This window comes from Tribolium madens, unplaced genomic scaffold, assembly GCF_015345945.1.
Source record: "Tribolium madens isolate multiple individuals breed KSU strain unplaced genomic scaffold, Tmad_KSU_1.1 Scaffold_11;HRSCAF=98;Tcas5.2_LG3b, whole genome shotgun sequence".
Lineage (NCBI taxonomy): Eukaryota > Metazoa > Arthropoda > Insecta > Coleoptera > Tenebrionidae > Tribolium > Tribolium madens.
The window spans coordinates 7,270,501-7,281,317 of NW_025400975.1; the positions used below are offsets into that span (position 1 = coordinate 7,270,501).

A 10,817-nucleotide genomic window follows, 5' to 3' on the forward strand; every position below is an offset into this window, starting at 1 on the left:
TAAAAAAAAAATTTGGGTATTTTATTTGGAAAAATTGAGTTGTGGGTATTTAAATTATTACAAAAGTAACCTTAAAAAATTTTTTTTAATTTGAAAACACCAGAAGAAAGATCCAAGTTTTCTCTTTCAAACTCCAAAAAAACAAATTCAGAATTTTAAAAAATAGCAGAATTACAGATTTTTAAAGTGGAAGGTGCAGATCCAAAAATTTTTGAAAAACTCCAAATATTTCAAAAATGGTTAAATTTAAGTATAGAGAAAGCTGATTAAAACTCCCTTAAAATAACTAAATTTATCCAAAAACGCAGTAAAAAATAAAATAAAATAAAATAAAATAAAAACAAAATAAAAACAAAATAAAATAAAAAAAAATAATAAAAAAATAAAATAAAGTAAATAAAGTTTTACTTGCATCGTGTTTTTTTTCTATTTTATACAGTTTTTTTATTATTATATTAAGCTTCTGATAGCATGCCACAAATAAACATGTAATTATTTAAATATGAATTTAAATATGAAGTTCAAAGTCTTCTTGACTGTATCCTAGTTAATTTGCAAAGTCGCTTCATTTCGTTATTATCTACTTTTTCTTTGAAAACTATTAGGTCATGTCCAAAACAAACCAAATTACTAGCAAAAAAACACTCGATTATGGACGTTGTGGTTACTATTGGTGTTCTCGGTTACTTTTTGCAGGAAATTCTGAAAATCTTCACGAAAAATCTTCCTGCTAATCCTAAATAAACGTATTGGAATAGCACGCTTTGCCTCCTCACCTCGAAGTGTGCGTAAATATTACAATTCCGTAGGATGTTGAGAGGATGTCCGGTGGACGTGCTCCCTCCTGCAAGAACTCTTGGTCACGTGATCGCCAACTCGCGGCCAGCGCTTTCTTCTTTCTTCATTCTCTCACAAACCGTACTATCGTGTTCATAGTGTGCTTATTGTTTATTGACTAAATTTGGTTTTCGTGTGCGTGTTTGTGACTTTTGTGACATGTAACTGACCAGTGCTTTTGGATACCACATTTTGAGACACACTTTCATTCACAAAAGGTAAGTCATTATTATTTGTGACACCAAGTGGCGCTTATGATGGAGACAATAGTTATTTATTATACAAGACGATAAAATTGAATTTTATCGTCGTGTACAATATAAAATTTTATTTTCAATTTTATTTCAATCCTCACTAATTTTGTAGTCAATTCGGTCGATATTTATAAATGTCAAAGTAAAATTCAACAATGAAATCTAATGTCAAAGATCGTTAGCAACTAACAACCGCAATGGATGTATTTTTTTATCATCTAGACAATAAAATTTCATTTTAACATGAAGAAAAAAGTAGATAAAATTCAATTTTAACATAGATTGAATAAAAGTATTTTTTTTCTAAAAGATGTAAAATTGTTCAGTGTGTTGCAATAAATCAAACGAGTATTTTATTTTTGTCTTAAACCCAAATAAATGGTTTCATGAAATTTAAAAGTTGATGACATTGATGCAAATTTTTTAAGAGTTACTAGTTTTTTAAGTGGGTGCAAGAAGTGAATCATCTTAAATTTCAACAAAAGGAGTCGGTACAATTTTAATTGAAAGTTGTTTATCAAATATGCTTCATAATTATTCTCAGTAATATTTTTCCTGAAATTCCCTTCGTTAGCAAAATTACTCGGAGGACTAATTATCCACAATTTACTTGTACTTCTTTTTTAATCATTTGCATGCATCGCATCTCTTTTGTATATGAGTAGTACATAATTTAAACAGTTTCATCTTATAATTTTATTTTGTGCTTTTATAACTTACATTCCTATAAAGTCATAGTACCAACACGATTCTATGTTCATTTCTAAAGTTCTTTAATGGTCGTTAAATGTCAAGGCACAATCTAAACATGGAGTTTGCAACTCGTTCTCGCCGTGTTTTACTCGGGTTTGCCTTTAAAGCCAATTTGGGTGGTGGGTTTATTTTAAACGGTATTTCTTACATAATCTTGCTTTATTTCTTGCAGCAAATTGTCGATTTGGGTCATTTAAAAAAAGCCAAGTTTTCAGAATTTTGAATTTATTAGTTAACAGTCATAAAGTAATAATCAAAAGTTGGAAAGAATAACATTTTAACTTCATTTAACAATTGATATGAAATATCAGGTTGAGGTTGAGAAGTGGTCACTTTTTTATCAGTTGATATGTAATATGACAATACAAGTTGGGAAATGACAATTGTCTTTTTATTATAATAATTTGTTTTATATTTATCTTTCGGATTTTAGTTCAAATTCGAGATATAATGTGAATTTGGAAATTAAAAATTATGAAAACCTGTAACATTATACGGTTATCGTTCTTTACAAAATTTATTAATTGTAAAAATACATCTCTGAAAAAATAGATAAGCATTTGGAAAACTGTTTAAAGTTTAAAAATATAAAATTACATCTACAAGAAGAAGAATTAATTGCAGAATACGATAAAATTAGTAATTTATTCGACAAGTTTGAGTGTAAATCGGACGCTTTATTTCATGAGTGGATTTTTAAACCGATTTACATGAAGAGAAGTTGAATATAACAATTTTTTCTTCGAATTAGACTCAACAAGGCTTAAAATTGCTTTAAATCTGTTAAAAATAATCTGAGAAATGCCAAACAGCTGTCAAAACTTCCTTACACAGGAGAAAAACAGTAAATTTTGACAGTGTCGAAGAATAAAAAAATATAGTGTCTTATTTAAATTTGAAGATTGCAGAATTTGATTAAAACTCTGTAAAAAGTATGGAATCAAGCGTTTTTTTTAATTATTCGACTTCAGAAAGTAATAATTAAAATGCTATAAAACTTGTGAAGTTTTAAGAATGAAATTTTGTTTTTTGTTTGAGTTATGCCATTTTATTTTGTCAAAATTGCAACTTAAATAAAAACAAATTCTAACAAAAATAGACAGTTGTAATTCTTAAATCATAGCCGTTGTAAAAAAGTAGTGTTACAATGGGTTGCTATTTCAAAAAAATAAAAAAAATTGTAGAACTCAAAAACTGAAGATGATTTCGAAAAAAATATTTTTCATAAAACCTTACATTTTTATAGTACTTTTTCAATCATATTTTAATCTGCATACTGAATATAGAGGGTGAATAAAAAGTATGGAATCAAGCGTTTTTTTTAGTTATTCGACTTCAGAAAGTAATAATTAAAATGCTATAAAACTTGTGAAGTTTTAAGAATGAAATTTTGTTTTTTGTTTGAGCTATGCCATTTTATTTTGTCAAAATTGCAACTTAAATAAAAACAAATTCTAACAAAAATAGACAGTTGTAATTCCTAAATCATAGCCGTTGTGGAAAAAATAGTGTTATAATGGGTTGCTATTTAAAAAAAAAATAAAAAAATTGTAGAACTCAAAAACTGAAGATAATTTCGAAAAAAATATTTATGATAAAACGTCACATTTTTATAGTACTTTTTCATTTACTAATTAATTTTTTCAAAAATTTTTGTTTGGTTCCATACTTTTTATTCACCCTGTATGGAGAAGAAATCCATGAAATAAATAACAAAAATAACAGAAAGTGGATTAAAATGTACAGAAAAGCTGTCAACATACAGGTGCATATTATTTTTCTCCCTGTTTTAATCTCGGTTTGATTGATTGTAGGGAAAATTTTCAAATTAAGATTTGTTTTTATGAGAACTGAAATGTCTTATGCCTTTAAGACTAAGTTTTAATTTATCTAGAATTTAGAAATGGAAAAACAAGTGGGTATTTTAATGTCAAGTAATGCTCTCCAAAGTTGTGTAATTCTGAAAGGGGTTCAATGTTGCAACAATTTTGCGCATTTAGTTGTGCATATGTTTGTTTAAATATTTGCTGCAACCTTTTCGGTGTTTGTTATAGCCTGTCCAATTGTGCAACTAGACGAGTTTAATACATTTATGTAAATGTGTTAAGTAAATTGCAAAATTTTACTCTCGACTGCCAACTTGCTAATTCCATCGTCCGTTAAAAATTTGCAAATTCTAACCAAATTTGTTCAAGCAATTTACAGTCATGTGGAAGTTCCCAGCAAGCGACCAAGTATGGCTGTCTTGCCATATTTTAACGTTTTATTATCTAGAGCAACTTTTCATGCTTTGCTGACTTGGGGTACTTACTTATTAGGTAATAACGAAGTCGTTGCATAGGAGCAAACGAACTTGTTAGACTAATTGCGAGAGGTGTTAAAGTCGGTTTTTATCTCGGTTTGAATAGATTCCTAGTCGGTGACCTTTTCCTCGAGTTTTTCAAGCAATGTCTCACCGAATTTTTCCGTTATTTGACACAAACCGAGCGAAACAGTGGGCAATTTTTAAGGACAAATTCAAGTCCTTTCAAAATATTCCAAATCCTTGACCTGTCTCAATAAATTAGTCCGGGATGGTTGGTCAAGGATATGAGAAAGGCGCCTTTATTTGTGCTAATATTTGTGGGTTGTCAAGCTGAAACTGATTGATGTTTTTATCGATTTATAAGATCTGTGAAAAATTCGAGGACAATTAAAGGTGGGTTTGCAAGCAGGATACTAGAGTATCGTAATTAGCGCACAATCATGACATTTAACAAAGTCGTGCCATTCGTGAGAACACTATTAGAGGCGTTGCTGTAGGCAGAAAAATTTACTGTTAGACACGTAATAATCCTCATAGATTAAAACAATACCGAAAGAAGCTTTTAATTACTGTAATTTTTACTCATTTGGTATTTTGTAAATTGCAGAAAGAACAAAAAGTGGTAATTATGGGAAATTAGGGCTTTTAGTTTAGCTTTTGACTTTTATGTAATTAAAAAACACTATACAGGGTGTCCCAGCGAGTTGAAAAACGACATTAGTGACCTTTAAATGGTAAAATTAAAAAAAAATGTATACGACATTGATAGATACTAATCTAGTTAAACTCCTAAAATTATTTTTAACCATACAGCTCAAAAATAAGTTACAATACAAACATGTGTTTTTTTTAAATAAAACACCTTATGTTTCTTAGTGTTTTTGGATGTAGATTTTTATGACAGTGTTTTTAAGCTAATTTTTTATTGATTGATTTTGCTTAGTTTTAAAAATAAGATGTTTTTTTTGACGAAAACATGCTCTTTTTAAAAATTTATTACACAAAAACTAAGACATTTAGAAATATTTTTTTGCTACCGCAGAGAAGGGTTGTAACATTTTTTTACTGTGTTACATTTGCAAAAATAAAAAAATGAAGGCGTTTGTTAAAAGTTDAATAACTTAAAAAATTTAAATYGAACACCTTATTTATTGRTTTTGCATTTAAAAGATTATTAAATTGRCTTTCTAAAATAGTTTACTTTTAGGTGTTTATAATCAATAACTAAAAAAATATTTAACGTTAAACATTAAAAAAAATACTATTGTTTCAGTAGCCAAAAGTTATTTAACTTTTAACAAACTTCTTAATTTATTAATCATTACAAATGCAAAACACTAAAAAATTGCTACACCTTTAAGTTCTTTACTTTCTTCTTTGCAGAAGTAAGAAAAAATTTGTTCTAGCTGTCTTAATTTTTGTGTAATAAATTTTTAAAAAGTGCATGTTTTCGTCAAAAAACGTCTTATTTCTAAAACTAAGCTAAATCGACTAATAAGTTTAGCATAGAAACATTGTTTTCAAAGGCTACATCCAAAAATACGGTGTTTCATTTAAAAAAACACAAGTTTGTATCGTAAATTATTTTTGGGACATGCTGTATGAAAATAATTTTAGGTGATACACAAGATTATATCTATCAATGTCCTATACAATTTTACCATTTAAAAGTCACTAATGAACTTTTTCAATTCGCTGGGACACTTTGTATAAACTTTATTTAGAATTTTGTAATCAGAGTTGGAAGAAATTGTCACAAATTACTTGCCGTAATCAGCATATCGCATGCATACAAAAATTGGGTCTTACGGTATTTAAACGATTCCTGAAATGTTTTGGAAAATTTTATTGTACTTTTTTCAAGAAATTTACTCATTATTTTAAAAGCATTTAGATAAGACACCACATGGTCCAAATTGCTGTCATTAGTATTAAACTGTGTCACAAGATTTTACGTAAAAATTTTATGATAAAACTTGAAAATTTTATTGTAACAGCGACGGCAGGTAATGTATGGAATATATTACGTCAGCCATTAACCCTGAAAAAATCTGTTACTTTTGCTTTTTGACTGGAAACAATGTGATTTAAAATGTAGAAGAACTTGACATAGTTATAATTTCAACAAGTTCTTGATAGAAAACTTCTCTTTAAGATTAATGAGGAACGTTGTTAATGTGCAGTCTGCCAAGTCAGTTTCTTCCTTTTTTAGATAAATTATTTGAAGAATCTAAGTCACACTTTTAAGACCGTTGGTCTAAATATAAATAGAAAAAACACCGGAAAGTAATTACGAACAGTGACTACAAATTTAATAACAAAGCACTAAGGAAATTACAAGAAGATATCGCATTATCACAAGTAATAAATAGCTATTATTGTAGCAACACATACTTAATTGTTGTCCTAGAAAATGATCATACATATGACCAAGGTAAAATATTTTAACAATTGCATTGTACTGTCCCATGGGAAGCAGTAAAAAACAAATTGTGCAATCAGCAGTTTCCATGACATAAACTTTAAAACTAACATTTCTGAGATTCAAAAATTACATCTCAAGACTGACAGTGAGTAAATGTAAATACCCGCGTTAATATGTCCTTGCAGATATTAAAATTATTGTGTTCTTATTTAAAAAAATCAAAAAAAAAATAATAATAATAAAATCATGAGTTTTTACTAGTTAATGAATTTTGTGATTTTTTTTAAATATTATAAAATATAAAATTTGAAATATTAAGAAAGGATTATGTATACGGACTGGTCTCTTGACCTAAGTTTAACCGTTTTCAAAATATTTAGACCTTTTTAAAATTTTTTGGATTTGAAACTTCGTATTATTATTATGTTGAAACCGTATTTGGGTATACGAGAGAAAAAGATTAGATCTTTCCTTTGGTATATTCATAATTGGAAAAATAATTTACAAACCGCCAAAAATGTAAGGTTACGTTTAGGAAACTTCAAATACCCTTAACTCAATTTTTCTAAATGAAACACCCCAATTTTTTCTTCATTAAATGGAGGAGAATTTAGTTCTGCTTCGATTCCCTATACCTATGTTTGATAGTTTTCAAGTTATAGTAACTTTTTTGATATTGTGAAAAATTCATTAGCTACTTTAGCATATGTTGTGATTGAAATAAGAAAAAATAGAATATCAAAGTTATTCAGATTTAGATTAAATAAATTTAATTTGTATTTATGAAAAGAATAAGACAATTGTGAAAAAAAACTTGGCGTTTTTTCAGTGAGAAATATTTCCATGGCAAACTATGCGAAAACTACCATAGATAGTGATGAATTTCTTCTATTGTAAAAAAATCAAAATAACTTGGAAATCATTGAATTTAAGTATAAGGAATGTTGATACAAGTCGATGCAGAATTAAATTCTCTTTCATTTAGTGAAGAAGAAATTGGGGTCTTCCATTTGAAAAAATTCAGTTACGGGTATTTGAAGTTTCCCAAATGTAACCTTAAATTTTTGAGTTTTTATAATTATTTTGTCAATTGTAAATACACGAAAGAAAGGATCTAACCTTTCTTTTTGATATGCCCAAATACGATTTCAAAATAATTAAAAATGGTAGAGTTATTGATTTTTGGTTAGGAAGATGCAAATTAATTTTTTTTTTAAGTCCAAATATTTCAAAAACGGTTAAATTTAGGTATAGGGAAAAATTCTCTTAAAATCACTTGAGTAATCCAAAAACTCAATTAAAAACATAACTTTCTTTTGAAAATGACAAAGTTAACTGCTGCCATCTTGAAAATATTTTCATTGAACGATTATGGCTAAAATCAATTTAGATTAGTATAGTTTATTTTTTGCCAAAGAGTTTGTAATCAAAAATATCGTGTGTTTATGTATGTTGATGAGACACTCTGTATACCTAGTTATTTTTAAAATGTCGGGTAAAAAGGAACACTATTAGAAAATTGAAATTAGTGAAAAACCCGTTGTTGGAAGGACATAAATTAGAGTTAACTGTTGGGCAATGAGACCTCACGACACTTCATAAAAAGCTGCATTTTATACCGTTTTCTAATGATAAACCGTACCGACAACAGGTGTTTAAAATCAGTTATTTTTCTATTTTTCACCGAATAATTAGAAAATAATGAGCACCTTTCTTGAAAAATGTAAAATTTCGTGGCCCGACGTAATGGCCAGTTTCTAACAGGACTTTTTGAGGATATTTTCTCGTAACACATAGGTAAACAAATGAGACGCGAAGACAAAGAGCTATCCTGGGCGAATCAGGTCTAAGGAGTTTATTAACCTCATCCACAACTGCTGCCTCCTCAACTGTACTAACTGGCCAATATTATTTTAGTGTTCGCTCTACTGATGCAGAGCTTTAAGTCATCTATGTTAGTGAGCAATTTTATATTCCAGATGACGTTGTGCATCTTTATGCTTCGATTAACTAATCAAATTGCAGGAAGTGGGTATTAAATGACACTTATTTGGTCTTTTTGTGGTAATTTAGGGAAATTGATGAAAGCAAACCATGCAAATACCTTGTCGATTGATTATGTTTACTTTGGCAAAAGATAGAAGGGAAAGTATCTCAAGAATGAAAAGTTTTACTCACGATATTATGGTTACTTAAGCTAATAAGAATTTTTTAGAAACATGGAACAGTTATAAGGTAATTGGTCGTTAACTATGTCTGTACTCGAACAAATAATACCGTCTGGTAACGTACCTATATAATTTTTGATGATTATTGAATTTTTTAGGCAGCATTTTACGGTTATATCATTTAGCTCAATTAACTTGGTATTAAAATTTCAAGTTTCAAGAAGTATTGTCACAATAGTCTCATAATGACTAGACAAATGTCTCAATCTTTTTGAAAGTGTCCGTTTTTGCATTTTTTGTTTCATTTGCCAAGCCAAGAATGAAAGTAAACGATTATTTTAAGTCAGTAATGCTCTAATAAGTCAGGAAGTTGTCTTATTTTTGGGCATTTAGTGGCGGAACTATTGAAGTGCTTCAAATCTTTATCTTTTTTCTTGCAACGCGAATAATAACTTGAAACCACGCTACCATTTGTGGTTCATATTCCCATGGCGTAATGGTGGTAATCAGAAGTTTATAAAATGCCTTCTAGTCGTGATAATAATAATTATTTCAAGTGTTGGATATTGTAAATGGTGAAATAATAGTGCACATTTGAAACATAAGAAAAAATTCGATCAATTTAAATACTTATTTATTTTTATTTCTGGGAAAAGTATCGATTTTGTTAAGAATTTAAATAATGTCCAGCTGAAACATTTTGATTTTGTTTAAGTGCTTTTAAAATAGTGTAATAAAATAAGCTTTCTTTTACGTCGATAGACTGCACAAGGAATTCTCATGAACGTGCTTTATGAGGTATCCTCTCAACTGCTGCAATAAATTGCCTTTCTCATTTAAAGTTATTTATTTATATGATACATACCTTTTATCTCACTCGGGTGTACTTACCTTTATCATCTGTATCACTCTAAAAAAGTTTGGATGAACTAATTACTTAACAAAAAAAATAATTAGTGCTTCAAGTTTTTTTAATTTTCAAGTTTTGCAAAAAATAATTTTAATGACAACCCACCATGAGAATTTTTTTAATTAAAGATTATGATTTAAAAATGACCTCTAATTAAATAAAAAAGATATTATGAACCCTAACCCTAATCTTTAAGAGTATCAATTAAATTATGTGCTTGTTATACAGGGTCGCTAAAAAGTATGGATACAGTTAAATTTTATAAAAACTATTCATTGAAAGTTATTAAAATTTGGTATATGCTTAAAAGTATTTAAATTCCATCATCTCAGATGTTTATCCCTATTTGGCTCTGGGGATACAAAGCTAACTTGAGTTTTTTTAAATGACGAGAAGGGTCAAATTTAATATTTTTAAGGAGTTCTGTGTTATTTTAATCAAAACATAAAAAAAAATTATCGAACTAATAAAATTTTTAAAAATGTAAAATTTTGTTAGGCTTGGAAATGTTGTCTTTATCTATCGTTTGCCACCTGACCTTTGACCAAAAAATAAGTAAAAGTTAATAATAATTGTTAAAATAACACAATAATAAAAAGAACACATTTTAATTAAAAAAGCTTAAACACGAAGTACATAATTTTTATGCTACAAACGATGTTCAAAATGATATTTTGACAAATTATTTTTCTTAGGTATTTCTTCCATTTTTTTGTCTTGAGAATTTATTCAGCAATATTGTAAATTACAACGAATGACGAATTCGAAATAAAGCTTATTACCTTACTTAAACAGCCGCTATTTTATTTGCTAACACCTTCTTAACCTCTCGACAAACTAAATAATGGTATCTTTTATAGCTAGCAGTGAAAAAAAACATTTTTTTTAATTAAGGAGGTCATTATTTATTCACTCAGAGTCTTTAATTTAAAAATTGCCATTGTTTTTGTTAAAAATGACAATCACATTTTTATTTCGTAAAGTAATTAGTTTATGCAAAAAACGCTTGGTTCCATACTTTTTATTCACCCGTTATAAATATTATGAAACAGTATTAGAAATTTTTAAATATAAATTAACATAAACTTCTCAATTTATAATAATATATTTCAAAAAAACAAAACTATATTAATAAAATCATAGAAAGAAATAACACAATGTGATT

The 10,817-nt window shown here is 28.0% G+C and overlaps 1 protein-coding gene across 1 annotated transcript in view; it reads left to right on the forward strand.

Annotated features, from left to right (window-relative positions):
* The first annotated feature begins 893 nt into the window (after positions 1-893).
* LOC123004106 overlaps positions 894-10,817 on the forward strand; it is a 65,057-nt gene continuing 55,133 nt past the window's right edge. The window contains exon 1 of the mRNA XM_044397223.1: positions 894-1,055. The gene's annotated coding sequence lies outside the window, so the exon portion shown is untranslated. The remainder of the gene's footprint in view (positions 1,056-10,817) is intronic.